At 50.5% G+C, this 15,971-nt stretch overlaps 4 non-coding genes across 4 annotated transcripts; all 4 read right to left on the bottom strand.

Annotated features, from left to right (window-relative positions):
- Positions 1 to 1,915: 1,915 nt before the first annotated feature.
- Positions 1,916 to 1,990, bottom strand: Trnas-cga (transfer RNA serine (anticodon CGA)). The gene has a single exon. It is a non-coding gene; the product is annotated as a tRNA-Ser (tRNA).
- An 8,024-nt stretch (positions 1,991 to 10,014) lies between these two features.
- Positions 10,015 to 10,089, bottom strand: Trnal-caa (transfer RNA leucine (anticodon CAA)). Its single transcript has one exon. It is a non-coding gene; the product is annotated as a tRNA-Leu (tRNA).
- Positions 10,090 to 11,813: 1,724 nt separating this feature from the next.
- Positions 11,814 to 11,888, bottom strand: Trnal-caa (transfer RNA leucine (anticodon CAA)). The gene has a single exon. It is a non-coding gene; the product is annotated as a tRNA-Leu (tRNA).
- Positions 11,889 to 14,213: 2,325 nt separating this feature from the next.
- Positions 14,214 to 14,288, bottom strand: Trnal-caa (transfer RNA leucine (anticodon CAA)). Its single transcript has one exon. It is a non-coding gene; the product is annotated as a tRNA-Leu (tRNA).
- Positions 14,289 to 15,971: the final 1,683 nt, after the last annotated feature.

Raw genomic sequence — 15,971 nt, 5'->3', positions numbered from 1 at the left:
ATGTCTCAGCAGTCTACGCTTTGATCGTTCCCTGGAAGACCAGTAGTAGTTTACGATGCACATCTGGAGGCATTCTGTTATCTGTGGACCTTCCGAGTGTTGACTGAACTCAGAAATTGCAACGGGATTAAATACAACATTCACATTGCGCACTTTCCTACATGGGAGTAATGTCTCAAACAGTCTACGCTTTGATCGTTCCCTGGAAGACCAGTAGTAGTTTCCGATGCACATCTGGAGGCATTCTGTATTCTGTGGTCTATCAGAATGTTGATGAAACACAGAAATTTCATCAGGATTGAATACAACAGTCACCATCCGCAATTTCCTCCATGGGAGTAATGTCTGAAACAGTCTACGCCTTGATCGTTACCAGGAAGACCAGTAGTAGTTTCCGATGCACATCTGGAGACAATCTGTAATCTGTGGACTATCAGAGTGTTGATGAAACACAGAAGTTGCATCGGGATTGAATACAACAGTCACCATGCGCACTTTCCTCCATCGGAGCAATGTCTCAAATAGTCCACGCTTTGATCGTTCCCTGCAAGACCAGTTGTAGTTTCCCATGCACTTCTGGAGGCTTCCTGTAATTTGTGGACCTTCAAAGTGTTGATGAAACACAGAAATTGCATAGGGATTGAATACAACAGTCACCATGCACACTTTCTCCATGGGAGTAATGTCTGAAACTGTCTACGCTTTGATCGTTCCCAGGAAGACCAGTAGTAGTTTCCGATGCACATCTGGAGTCAATCTGTAATCAGTGGACTAACAGAATGTTGATGGAACACAGAAGTTTCATCAGAATTGAATACAACAGTCACCATCCGCAATTTCCTCCATGGGAGTAATGTCTGAAACAGTCTACGCCTTGATCGTTACCAGGAAGACCAGTAGTAGTTTCCGATGCGCATCTGGAAACAATCTGTAATCTGTGGACTCTCAGAGTGTCGATGAAATCTGTGGAATATCAGAGTATTGATGAAACACAGAAATTTGCATCGCGTTTGAATACAACAGTCACCATGCGCACTTTCCTGAATGGGAGTAATGTCTCAAACAGTCTACGCTTTGATCGTTCCCTGGGAGACCAGAAGGAGTTTCCGATGCACATCTGGTGGCATTCTGTGATCTGTGGACTATCAGAGTGTTGATGAAACACAGAAAATGCATCGGGAATGTATACAACAGTCACAATGCGCACTTTCCTCCGTGGGAGTAATGTCTGAAACAGTCTACGCTTTCAGAATGAGATTTCCACTCTGAAGCGGAGTGTGCGCTGATATGAAACTTCCTGGCAGATTAAAACTGTGTGCCCGACCGAGACTCGAACTCGGGACCTTTGCCTTTCGCGGGCAAGTGCTCTACCAACTGAGCTACCGAAGCACGACTCACGACCGGTACTCACAGCTTTACTTCTGCCAGTATCCGCCTCCTACCTTCCAAACTTTACAGAAGCTCTTCTGCGAACCATGCAGAACTAGCACTTCTGAAAGAAAGGATATTGCGGAGACATGGCTTAGCCACAGCCTAGGGGATGTTTCCAGAATGAGATTTCCACTCTGCAGCGGAGTGTGCGCTGATATGAAACTTCCTGGCAGATTAAAACTGTGTGCCCGACCGAGACTCGAACTCGGGACCTTTGCCTTTCGCGGGCAAGTGCTCTACCAACTGAGCTACCGAAGCACGACTCACGACCGGTACTCACAGCTTTACTTCTGCCAGTATCCGCCTCCTACCTTCCAAACTTTACAGAAGCTCTTCTGCGAACCATGCAGAACTAGCACTTCTGAAAGAAAGGATATTGCGGAGACATGGCTTAGCCACAGCCTAGGGGATGTTTCCAGAATGAGATTTCCACTCTGCAGCGGAGTGTGCGCTGATATGAAACTTCCTGGCAGATTAAAACTGTGTGCCCGGCCGAGACTCGAACTCGGGACCTTTGCCTTTCGCGGGCAAGTGCTCTACCAACTGAGCTACCGAAGCATGACTCACGACCGGTACTCACAGCTTTACTTCTGCCAGTATCCGCCTCCTACCTTCCAAACTTTACAGAAGCTCTTCTGCGAACCATGCAGAACTAGCACTTCTGAAAGAAAGGATATTGCGGAGACATGGCTTAGCCACAGCCTAGGGGATGTTTCCAGAATGAGATTTCCACTCTGCAGCGGAGTGTGCGCTGATATGAAACTTCCTGGCAGATTAAAACTGTGTGCCCGACCGAGACTCGAACTCGGGACCTTTGCCTTTCGCGGGCAAGTGCTCTACCAACTGAGCTACCGAAGCACGACTCACAACCGGTACTCACAGCTTTACTTCTGCCAGTATCCGCCTCCTACCTTCCAAACTTTACAGAAGCTCTTCTGCGAACCATGCAGAACTAGCACTTCTGAAAGAAAGGATATTGCGGAGACATGGCTTAGCCACAGCCTAGGGGATGTTTCCAGAATGAGATTTCCACTCTGCAGCGGAGTGTGCGCTGATATGAAACTTCCTGGCAGATTAAAACTGTGTGCCCGACCGAGACTCGAACTCGGGACCTTTGCCTTTCGTGGGCAAGTGCTCTACCAACTGAGCTACCGAAGCACGACTCACGACCGGTACTCACAGCTTTACTTCTGCCAGTATCCGCCTCCTACCTTCCAAACTTAACAGAAGCTCTTCTGCGAACCATGCAGAACTAGCACTTCTGAAAGAAAGGATATTGCGGAGACATGGCTTAGCCACAGCCTAGGGGATGTTTCCAGAATGAGATTTCCACTCTGCAGCGGAGTGTGCGCTGATATGAAACTTCCTGGCAGATTAAAACTATGTGCCCGACCGAGACTCGAACTCGGGAGCTTTGCCTTTCGCTGGCAAGTGCTCTACCAACTGAGCTACCGAAGCACGACTCACGACCGGTACTCACAGCTTTACTTCTGCCAGTATCCGCCTCCTACCTTCCAAACTTTACAGAAGCTCTTCTGCGAACCATGCAGAACTAGCACTTCTGAAAGAAAGGATATTGCGGAGACATGGCTTAGCCACAGCCTAGGGGATGTTTCCAGAATGAGATTTCCGCTCTGCAGCGGAGTGTGCGCTGATATGAAACTTCCTGGCAGATTAAAACTGTGTGCCCGACCGAGACTCGAACTCGGGACCTTTGCCTTTCGCGGGCAAGTGCTCTACCAACTGATCTACCGAAGCACGACTCACGACCGGTACTCACAGCTTTACTTCTGCCAGTATCCGCCTCCTACCTTCCAAACTTTACAGAAGCTCTTCTGCGAACCATGCAGAACTAGCACTTCTGAAAGAAAGGATATTGCGGAGACATGGCTTAGCCACAGCCTAGGGGATGTTTCCAGAATGAGATTTCCACTCTGCAGCGGAGTGTGCGCTGATATGAAACTTCCTGGCAGATTAAAACTGTGTGCCCGACCGAGACTCGAACTCGGGACCTTTGCCTTTCGCGGGCAAGTGCTCTACCAACTGAGCTACCGAAGCACGACTCACGACCGGTACACACAGCTTTACTTCTGCCAGTATCCGCCTCCTACCTTCCAAACTTTACAGAAGTTCTTCTGCGAACCATGCAGAACTAGCACTTCTGAAAGAAAGGATATTGCGGAGACATGAATTAGCCACAGCCTAGGGGATGTTTCCAGAATGAGATTTCCACTCTGCAGCGCAGTGTGCGCTGATATGAAACTTCCTGGCAGATTAAAACTGTGTGCCCGACCGAGACTCGAACTCGGGTCCTTTGCCTTTTGCGGTCAAGTGCTCTACCAACTGAGCTACCGAAGCACGACTCACGACCGGTACTCACAGCTTTACTTCTGCCAGTATCCGCCTCCTACCTTCCAAACTTTACAGAAGCTCTTCTGCGAACCATGCAGAACTAGCACTTCTGAAAGAAAGGATATTGCGGAGACATGGCTTAGCCACAGCCTAGGGGATGTTTCCAGAATGAGATTTCCACTCTGCAGCGGAGTGTGCGCTGATATGAAACTTCCTGGCAGATTAAAACTGTGTGCCCGACCGAGACTCGAACTCGGGACCTTTGCCTTTCGCGGGCAAGTGCTCTACCAACTGAGCTACCGAAGCACGACTCACGACCGGTACTCACAGCTTTACTTCTGCCAGTATCCGCCTCCTACCTTCCAAACTTTACAGAAGCTCTTCTGCGAACCATGCAGAACTAGCACTTCTGAAAGAAAGGATATTGCGGAGACATGGCTTAGCCACAGCCTAGGGGATGTTTCCAGAATGAGATTTCCACTCTGCAGCGGAGTGTGCGCTGATATGAAACTTCCTGGCAGATTAAAACTGTGTGCCCGACCGAGACTCGAACTCGGGACCTTTGCCTTTCGCGGGCAAGTGCTCTACCAACTGAGCTACCGAAGCACGACTCACGACCGGTACTCACAGCTTTACTTCTGCCAGTATCCGCCTCCTACCTTCCAAACTTTACAGAAGCTCTTCTGCGAACCATGCAGAACTAGCACTTCTGAAAGAAAGGATATTGCGGAGACATGGCTTAGCCACAGCCTAGAGGATGTTTCCAGAATGAGATTTCCACTCTGCAGCGGAGTGTGCGCTGATATGAAACTTCCTGGCAGATTAAAACTGTGTGCCCGACCGAGACTCGAACTCGGGACCTTTGCCTTTCGCGGTCAAGTGCTCTACCAACTGAGCTACCGAAGCACGACTCACCACCGGTACTCACAGCTTTACTTCTGCCAGTATCCGCCTCCTACCTTCCAAACTTTACAGAAGCTCTTCTGCGAACCATGCACAACTAGCACTTCTGAAAGAAAGGATATTGCGGAGACATGGCTTAGCCACAGCCTAGGGGATGTTTCCAGAATGAGATTTCCACTCTGCAGCGGAGTGTGCGCTGATATGAAACTTCCTGGCACATTAAAACTGTGTGCCCGACCGAGACTCGAACTCGGGACCTTTGCCTTTCGCGGGCAAGTGCTCTACCAACTGAGCTACCGAAGCACGACTCACGACCGGTACTCACAGCTTTACTTCTGCCAGTATCCGCCTCCTACCTTCCAAACTTTACAGAAGCTCTTCTGCGAACCATGCAGAACTAGCACTTCTGAAAGAAATGATATTGCGGAGACATGGCTTAGCCACAGCCTAGGGGATGTTTCCAGAATGAGATTTCCACTCTGCAGCGGAGTGTGCGCTGATATGAAACTTCCTGGCAGATTAAAACTGTGTGCCCGACCGAGACTCGAACTCGGGACCTTTGCCTTTCGCGGGCAAGTGCTCTACCAACTGAGCTACCGAAGCACGACTCACAACCGGTACTCACAGCTTTACTTCTGCCAGTATCCGCCTCCTACCTTCCAAACTTTACAGAAGCTCTTCTGCGAACCATGCAGAACTAGCACTTCTGAAAGAAAGGATATTGCGGAGACATGGCTTAGCCACAGCCTAGGGGATGTTTCCAGAATGAGATTTCCACTCTGCAGCGGAGTGTGCGCTGATATGAAACTTCCTGGCAGATTAAAACTGTGTGCCCGACCGAGACTCGAACTCGGGACCTTTGCCTTTCGCGGGCAAGTGCTCTACCAACTGAGCTACCGAAGCACGACCCACGACCGGTACTCACAGCTTTACTTCTGCCAGTATCCGCCTCCTACCTTCCAAACTTTACAGAAGCTCTTCTGCGAACCATGCAGAACTAGCACTTCTGAAAGAAAGGATATTGCGGAGACATGGCTTAGCCACAGCCTACGGGATGTTTCCAGAATGAGATTTCCACTCTGCAGCGGAGTGTGCGCTGATATGAAACTTCCTGGCAGATTAAAACTGTGTGCCCGACCGAGACTCGAACTCGGGACCTTTGCCTTTCGCGGGCAAGTGCTCTACCAACTGAGCTACCGAAGCACGACTCACGACCGGTACTCACAGCTTTACTTCTGCCAGTATCCGCCTCCTACCTTCCAAACTTTACAGAAGCTCTTCTGCGAACCATGCAGAACTAGCACTTCTGAAAGAAAGGATATTGCGGAGACATGGCTTAGCCACAGCCTAGGGGATGTTTCCAGAATGAGATTTCCACTCTGCAGCGGAGTGTGCGCTGATATGAAACTTCCTGGCAGATTAAAACTGTGTGCCCGACCGAGACTCGAACTCGGGACCTTTGCCTTTCGCGGACAAGTGCTCTACCAACTGAGCTACCGAAGCACGACTCACGACCAGTACTCACAGCTTTACTTCTGCCAGTATCCGCCTCCTACCTTCCAAACTTTACAGAAGCTCTTCTGCGAACCATGCAGAACTAGCACTTCTGAAAGAAAGGATATTGCGGAGACATGGCTTAGCCACAGCCTAGGGGATGTTTCCAGAATGAGATTTCCACTCTGCAGCGGAGTGTGCGCTGATATGAAACTTCCTGGCAGATTAAAACTGTGTGCCCGACCGAGACTCGAACTCGGGACCTTTGCCTTTCGCGGGCAAGTGCTCTACCAACTGAGCTACCGAAGCACGACTCACGACCGGTACTCACAGCTTTACTTCTGCCAGTATCCGCCTCCTACCTTCCAAACTTTACAGAAGCTCTTCTGCGAACCATGCAGAACTAGCACTTCTGAAAGAAAGGATATTGCGGAGACATGGCTTAGCCACAGCCTAGGGGATGTTTCCAGAATGAGATTTCCACTCTGCAGCGGAGTGTGCGCTGATATGAAACTTCCTGGCAGATTAAAACTGTGTGCCCGACCGAGACTCGAACTCGGGACATTTGCCTTTCGCGGGCAAGTGCTCTACCAACTGAGCTACCGAAGCACGACTCACGACCGGTACACACAGCTTTACTTCTGCCAGTATCCGCCTCCTACATTCCAAACTTTACAGAAGCTCTTCTGCGAACCATGCAGAACTAGCACTTCTGAAAGAAAGGATATTGCGGAGACATGGCTTAGCCACAGCCTAGGGGATGTTTCCAGAATGAGATTTCCACTCTGCAGCGGAGTGTGCGCTGATATGAAACTTCCTGGCAGATTAAAACTGTGTGCCCGACCGAGACTCGAACTCGGGACCTTTGCCTTTCGCGGGCAAGTGCTCTACCAACTGAGCTACCGAAGCACGACTCACGACCGGTACTCACAGCTTTACTTCTGCCAGTATCCGCCTCCTACCTTCCAAACTTTACAGAAGCTCTTCTGCGAACCATGCAGAACTAGCACTTCTGAAAGAAAGGATATTGCGGAGACATGGCTTAGCCACAGCCTACGGGATGTTTCCAGAATGAGATTTCCACTCTGCAGCGGAGTGTGCGCTGATATGAAACTTCCTGGCAGATTAAAACTGCGTGCCCGACCGAGACTCGAACTCGGGACCTTTGCCTTTCGTGGGCAAGTGCTCTACCAACTGAGCTACCGAAGCACGACTCACGACCGGTACTCACAGCTTTACTTCTGCCAGTATCCGCCTCCTACCTTCCAAACTTTACAGAAGCTCTTCTGCGAACCATGCAGAACTAGCACTTCTGAAAGAAAGGATATTGCGGAGACATGGCTTAGCCACAGCCTAGGGGATGTTTCCAGACTGAGATTTCCACTCTGCAGCGGAGTGTGCGCTGATATGAAACTTCCTGGCAGATTAAAACTGTGTGCCCGACCGAGACTCGAACTCGGGACCTTTGCCTTTCGCGGGCAAGTGCTCTACCAACTGAGCTACCGAAGCACGACTCACGACCGGTACTCACAGCTTTACTTCTGCCAGTATCCGCCTCCTACCTTCCAAACTTTACAGAAGCTCTTCTGCGAACCATGCACAACTAGCACTTCTGAAAGAAAGGATATTGCGGAGACATGGCTTAGCCACAGCCTAGGGGATGTTTCCAGAATGAGATTTCCACTCTGCAGCGGAGTGTGCGCTGATATGAAACTTCCTGGCAGATTAAAACTGTGTGCCCGACCGAGACTCGAACTCGGGACCTTTGCCTTTCGCGGGCAAGTGCTCTACCAACTGAGCTACCGAAGCACGACTCACGACCGGTACTCACAGCTTTACTTCTGCCAGTATCCGCCTCCTACCTTCCAAACTTTACAGAAGCTCTTCTGCGAACCATGCAGAACTAGCACTTCTGAAAGAAAGGATATTGCGGAGACATGGCTTAGCCACAGCCTAGGGGATGTTTCCAGAATGAGATTTCCACTCTGCAGCGGAGTGTGCGCTGATATGAAACTTCCTGGCAGATTAAAACTGTGTGCCCGACCGAGACTCGAACTCGGGACCTTTGCCTTTCGCGGGCAAGTGCTCTACCAACTGAGCTACCGAAGCACGACTCACGACCGGTACTCACAGCTTTACTTTTGCCAGTATCCGCCTCCTACCTTCCAAACTTTACAGAAGCTCTTCGGCGAACCATGCAGAACTAGCACTTCTGAAAGAAAGGATATTGCGGAGACATGGCTTAGCCACAGCCTAGGGATGTTTCCAGAATGAGATTTCCACTCTGCAGCGGAGTGTGCGCTGATATGAAACTTCCTGGCAGATTAAAACTGTGTGCCCGACCGAGACTCGAACTCGGGACCTTTGCCTTTCGCGGGCAAGTGCTCTACCAACTGAGCTACCGAAGCACGACTCACGACCGGTACTCACAGCTTTACTTCTGCCAGTATCCGCCTCCTACCTTCCAAACTTTACAGAAGCTCTTCTGCGAACCATGCAGAACTAGCACTACTGAAAGAAAGGATATTGCGGAGACATGGCTTAGCCACAGCCTAGGGGATGTTTCCAGAATGAGATTTCCACTCTGCAGCGGAGTGTGCGCTGATATGAAACTTCCTGGCAGATTAAAACTGTGTGCCCGACCGAGACTCGAACTCGGGACCTTTGCCTTTCGCGGGCAAGTGCTCTACCAACTGAGCTACCGAAGCACGACTCACGACCGGTACTCACAGCTTTACTTCTGCCAGTATCCGCCTCCTACCTTCCAAACTTTACAGAAGCTCTTCTGCGAACCATGCACAACTAGCACTTCTGAAAGAAAGGATATTGCGGAGACATGGCTTAGCCACAGCCTAGGGGATGTTTCCAGAATGAGATTTCCACTCTGCAGCGGAGTGTGCGCTGATATGAAACTTCCTGGCAGATTAAAACTGTGTGCCCGACCGAGACTCGAACTCGGGACCTTTGCCTTTCGCGGGCAAGTGCTCTACCAACTGAGCTACCGAAGCACGACTCACGACCGGTACTCACAGCTATACTTCTACCAGTATCCGCCTCCTACCTACCAAACTTTACAGAAGCTCTTCTGCGAACCATGCAGAACTAGCACTTCTGAAAGAAAGGATATTGCGGAGACATGGCTTAGCCACAGCCTAGGGGATGTTTCCAGAATGAGATTTCCACTCTGCAGCGGAGTGTGCGCTGATATGAAACTTCCTGGCAGATTAAAACTGTGTGCCCGACCGAGACTCGAACTCGGGACCTTTGCCTTTCGCGGGCAAGTGCTCTACCAACTGAGCTACCGAAGCACGACTCACGACCAGTACTCACAGCTTTACTTCTGCCAGTATCCGCCTCCTACCTTCCAAACTTTACAGAAGCTCTTCTGCGAACCATGCAGAACTAGCACTTCTGAAAGAAAGGATATTGCTGAGACATGGCTTAGCCACAGCCTAGGGGATGTTTCCAGAATGAGATTTCCACTCTGCAGCGGAGTGTGCGCTGATATGAAACTTCCTGGCAGATTAAAACTGTGTGCCCGACCGAGACTCGAACTCGGGACCTTTGCCTTTCGCGGGCAAGTGCTCTACCAACTGAGCTACCGAAGCACGACTCACGACCGGTACTCACAGCTTTACTTCTGCCAGTATCCGCCTCCTACCTTCCAAACTTTACAGAAGCACTTCTGCGAACCATGCAGAACTAGCACTTCTGAAAGAAAGGATATTGCGGAGACATGGCTTAGCCACAGCCTAGGGGATGTTTCCAGAATGAGATTTCCACTCTGCAGCGGAGTGTGCGCTGATATGAAACTTCCTGGCAGATTAAAACTGTGTGCCCGACCGAGACTCGAACTCGGGACCTTTGCCTTTTGTGGGCAAGTGCTCTACCAACTGAGCTACCGAAGCACGACTCACGACCGGTACTCACAGCTTTACTTCTGCCAGTATCCGCCTCCTACCTTCCAAACTTTACAGAAGCTCTTCTGCGAACCATGCAGAACTATCACTTCTGAAAGAAAGGATATTGCGGAGACATGGCTTAGCCACAGCCTAGGGGATGTTTCCAGAATGAGATTTCCACTCTGCAGCGGAGTGTGCGCTGATATGAAACTTCCTGGCAGATTAAAACTGCGTGCCCGACCGAGACTCGAACTCGGGACCTTTGCCTTTCGTGGGCAAGTGCTCTACCAACTGAGCTACCGAAGCACGACTCACGACCGGTACTCACAGCTTTACTTCTGCCAGTATCCGCCTCCTACCTTCCAAACTTTACAGAAGCTCTTCTGCGAACCATGCAGAACTAGCACTTCTGAAAGAAAGGATATTGCGGAGACATGGCTTAGCCACAGCCTAGGGGATGTTTCCAGAATGAGATTTCCACTCTGCAGCGGAGTGTGCGCTGATATGAAACTTCCTGGCAGATTAAAACTGTGTGCCCGACCGAGACTCGAACTCGGGACCTTTGCCTTTCGCGGGCAAGTGCTCTACCAACTGAGCTACCGAAGCACGACTCACGACCGGTACTCACAGCTTTACTTCTGCCAGTATCCGCCTCCTACCTTCCAAACTTTACAGAAGCTCTTCTGCGAACCATGCACAACTAGCACTTCTGAAAGAAAGGATATTGCGGAGACATGGCTTAGCCACAGCCTAGGGGATGTTTCCAGAATGAGATTTCCACTCTGCAGCGGAGTGTGCGCTGATATGAAACTTCCTGGCAGATTAAAACTGTGTGCCCGACGGAGACTCGAACTCGGGACCTTTGCCTTTCGCGGGCAAGTGCTCTACCAACTGAGCTACCGAAGCACGACTCACAACCGGTACTCACAGCTTTACTTCTGCCAGTATCCGCCTCCTACCTTCCAAACTTTACAGAAGCTCTTCTGCGAAACATGCAGAACTAGCACTTCTGAAAGAAAGGATATTGCGGAGACATGGCTTAGCCACAGCCTAGGGGATGTTTCCAGAATGAGATTTCCACTCTGCAGCGGAGTGTGCGCTGATATGAAACTTCCTGGCAGATTAAAACTGTGTGCCCGACCGAGACTCGAACTCGGGACCTTTGCCTTTCGCGGGCAAGTGCTCTACCAACTGAGCTACCGAAGCACGACTCACGACCGGTACTCACAGCTTTACTTCTGCCAGTATCCGCCTCCTACCTTCCAAACTTTACAGAAGCTCTTCTGCGAACCATGCAGAACTAGCACTTCTGAAAGAAAGGATATTGCGGAGACATGGCTTAGCCACAGCCTAGGGATGTTTCCAGAATGAGATTTCCACTCTGCAGCGGAGTGTGCGCTGATATGAAACTTCCTGGCAGATTAAAACTGTGTGCCCGACCGAGACTCGAACTCGGGACCTTTGCCTTTCGCGGGCAAGTGCTCTACCAACTGAGCTACCGAAGCACGACTCACGACCGGTACTCACAGCTTTACTTCTGCCAGTATCCGCCTCCTACCTTCCAAACTTTACAGAAGCTCTTCTGCGAACCATGCAGAACTAGCACTTCTGAAAGAAAGGATATTGCGGAGACATGGCTTAGCCACAGCCTAGGGGATGTTTCCAGAATGAGATTTCCACTCTGCAGCGGAGTGTGCGCTGATATGAAACTTCCTGGCAGATTAAAACTGTGTGCCCGACCGAGACTCGAACTCGGGACCTTTGCCTTTTGCGGGCAAGTGCTCTACCAACTGAGCTACCGAAGCACGACTCACGACCGGTACTCACAGCTTTACTTCTGCCAGTATCCGCCTCCTACCTTCCAAACTTTACAGAAGCTCTTCTGCGAACCATGCACAACTAGCACTTCTGAAAGAAAGGATATTGCGGAGACATGGCTTAGCCACAGCCTAGGGGATGTTTCCAGAATGAGATTTCCACTCTGCAGCGGAGTGTGCGCTGATATGAAACTTCCTGGCAGATTAAAACTGTGTGCCCGACCGAGACTCGAACTCGGGACCTTTGCCTTTCGCGGGCAAGTGCTCTACCAACTGAGCTACCGAAGCACGACTCACGACCGGTACTCACAGCTTTACTTCTGCCAGTATCCGCCTCCTACCTTCCAAACTTTACAGAAGCTCTTCTGCGAACCACGCAGAACTAGCACTTCTGAAAGAAAGGATATTGCTGAGACATGGCTTAGCCACAGCCTAGGGGATGTTTCCAGAATGAGATTTCCACTCTGCAGCGGAGTGTGCGCTGATATGAAACTTCCTGGCAGATTAAAACTGTGTGCCCGACCGATACTCGAACTCGGGACCTTTGCCTTTCGCGGGCAAGTGCTCTACCAACTGAGCTACCGAAGCACGACTCACGACCGGTACTCACAGCTTTACTTCTGCCAGTATCCGCCTCCTACCTTCCAAACTTTACAGAAGCTCTTCTGCGAACCATGCAGAACTAGCACTTCTGAAAGAAAGGATATTGCGGAGTCATGGCTTAGCCACAGCCTAGGGGATGTTTCCAGAATGAGATTTTCACTCTGCAGCGGAGTGTGCGCTGATATGAAACTTCCTGGCAGATTAAAACTGTGTGCCCGACCGAGACTCGAACTCGGGACCTTTGCCTTTCGTGGGCAAGTGCTCTACCAACTGAGCTACCGAAGCACGACTCACGACCGGTACTCACAGCTTTAATTCTGCCAGTATCCGCCTCCTACCTTCCAAACTTTACAGAAGCTCTTCTGCGAACCATGCAGAACTAGCACTTCTGAAAGAAAGGATATTGCGGAGACATGGCTTAGCCACAGCCTAGGGGATGTTTCCAGAATGAGATTTCCACTCTGCAGCGGAGTGTGCGCTGATATGAAACTTCCTGGCAGATTAAAACTGTGTGCCCGACCGATACTCGAACTCGGGACCTTTGCCTTTCGCGGGCAAGTGCTCTACCAACTGAGCTACCGAAGCACGACTCACGACCGGTACTCACAGCTTTACTTCTGCCAGTATCCGCCTCCTACCTTCCAAACTTTACAGAAGCTCTTCTGCGAACCACGCAGAACTAGCACTTCTGAAAGAAAGGATATTGCTGAGACATGGCTTAGCCACAGCCTACGGGATGTTTCCAGAATGAGATTTCCACTCTGCAGCGGAGTGTGCGCTGATATGAAACTTCCTGGCAGATTAAAACTGTGTGCCCGACCGAGACTCGAACTCGGGACCTTTGCCTTTCGCGGGCAAGTGCTCTACCAACTGAGCTACCGAAGCACGACTCACGACCGGTACTCACAGCTTTACTTCTGCCAGTATCCGCCTCCTACCTTCCAAACTTTACAGAAGCTCTTCTGCGAACCATGCAGAACTAGCACTTCTGAAAGAAAGGATATTGCGGAGACATGGCTTAGCCACAGCCTAGGGGATGTTTCCAGAATGAGATTTTCACTCTGCAGCGGAGTGTGCGCTGATATGAAACTTCCTGGCAGATTAAAACTGTGTGCCCGACCGAGACTCGAACTCGGGACATTTGCCTTTCGTGGGCAAGTGCTCTACCAACTGAGCTACCGAAGCACGACTCACGACCGGTACTCACAGCTTTACTTCTGCCAGTATCCGCCTCCTACCTTCCAAACTTTACAGAAGCTCTTCTGCGAACCATGCAGAACTAGCACTTCTGAAAGAAAGGATATTGCGGAGACATGGCTTAGCCACAGCCTAGGGGATGTTTCCAGAATGAGATTTCCACTCTGCAGCGGAGTGTGCGCTGATATGAAACTTCCTGGCAGATTAAAACTGTGTGCCCGACCGAGACTCGAACTCGGGACCTTTGCCTTTCGCGGGCAAGTGCTCTACCAACTGAGCTACCGAAGCACGACTCACGACCGGTACTCACAGCTTTACTTCTGCCAGTATCCGCCTCCTACCTTCCAAACATTACAGAAGCTCTTCTGCGAACCATGCAGAACTAGCACTTCTGAAACAAAGGATATTGCGGAGACATGGCTTAGCCACAGCCTAGGGGATGTTTCCAGAATGAGATTTCCACTCTGCAGCGGAGTGTGCGCTGATATGAAACTTCCTGGCAGATTAAAACTGTGTGCCCGACCGAGACTCGAACTCGGGACCTTTGCCTTTTGTGGGCAAGTGCTCTACCAACTGAGCTACCGAAGCACGACTCACGACCGGTACTCACAGCTTTACTTCTGCCAGTATCCGCCTCCTACCTTCCAAACTTTACAGAAGCTCTTCTGCGAACCATGCACAACTAGCACTTCTGAAAGAAAGGATATTGCGGAGACATGGCTTAGCCACAGCCTAGGGGATGTTTCCAGAATGAGATTTCCACTCTGCAGCGGAGTGTGCGCTGATATGAAACTTCCTGGCAGATTAAAACTGTGTGCCCGACCGAGACTCGAACTCGGGACCTTTGCCTTTCGTGGGCAAGTGCTCTACCAACTGAGCTACCGAAGCACGACTCACGACTGGTACTCACAGCTTTACTTCTGCCAGTATCCGCCTCCTAACTTCCAAACTTTACAGAAGCTCTTCTGCGAACCATGCAGAACTAGCACTTCTGAAAGAAAGGATATTGCGGAGACATGGCTTAGCCACAGCCTAGGGGATGTTTCCAGAATGAGATTTCCACTCTGCAGCGGAGTGTGCGCTGATATGAAACTTCCTGGCAGATTAAAACTGTGTGCCCGACCGAGACTCGAACTCGGGACCTTTGCCTTTCGCGGGCAAGTGCTCTACCAACTGAGCTACCGAAGCACGACTCACGACCGGTACTCACAGCTTTACTTCTGCCAGTATCCGCCTCCTACCTTCCAAACTTTACAGAAGCTCTTCTGCGAACCATGCAGAACTAGCACTTCTGAAAGAAAGGATATTGCGGAGACATGGCTTAGCCACAGCCTAGGGGATGTTTCCAGAATGAGATTTCCACTCTGCAGCGGAGTGTGCGCTGATATGAAACTTCCTGGCAGATTAAAACTATGTGCCCGACCGAGACTCGAACTCGGGACCTTTGCCTTTCGCGGGCAAGTGCTCTACCAACTGAGCTACCGAAGCACGACTCACGACCGGTACTCACAGCTTTACTTCTGCCAGTATCCGCCTCCTACCTTCCAAACTTTCCAGAAGCTCTTCTGCGAACCATGCAGAACTAGCACTTCTGAAAGAAAGGATATTGCGGAGACATGGCTTAGCCACAGCCTAGGGGATGTTTCCAGAATGAGATTTCCACTCTGCAGCGGAGTGTGCGCTGATATGAAACTTCCTGGCAGATTAAAACTGTGTGCCCGACCGAGACTCGAACTCGGGACCTTTGCCTTTCGCGGGCAAGTGCTCTACCAACTGAGCTACCGAAGCACGACTCACGACCGGTACACACAGCTTTACTTCTGCCAGTATCCGCCTCCTACATTCCAAACTTTACAGAAGCTCTTCTGCGAACCATGCAGAACTAGCACTTCTGAAAGAAAGGATATTGCGGAGACATGGCTTAGCCACAGCCTAGGGGATGTTTCCAGAATGAGATTTCCACTCTGCAGCGGAGTGTGCGCTGATATGAAACTTCCTGGCAGATTAAAACTGTGTGCCCGACAGAGACTCGAACTCGGGACCTTTGCCTTTCACGGGCAAGTGCTCTACCAACTGAGCTACCGAAGCACGACTCACGACCGGTACTCACAGCTTTACTTCTGCCAGTATCCGCCTCCTACCTTCCAAACTTTACAGAAGCTCTTCTGCGAACCATGCAGAACTAGCACTTCTGAAAGAAAGGATATTGCGGAGACATGGCTTAGCCACAGCCTAGGGGATGTTTCCAGAATGAGATTTCCCCTCTGCAGCG

The sequence above is a fragment of the Schistocerca gregaria genome, unplaced genomic scaffold (genome assembly GCF_023897955.1).
Source record: "Schistocerca gregaria isolate iqSchGreg1 unplaced genomic scaffold, iqSchGreg1.2 ptg000259l, whole genome shotgun sequence".
NCBI lineage: Eukaryota > Metazoa > Arthropoda > Insecta > Orthoptera > Acrididae > Schistocerca > Schistocerca gregaria.
Note: the sequence above shows the minus strand (reverse complement) of the source record. Positions and strands in the feature narration are given on the sequence as shown.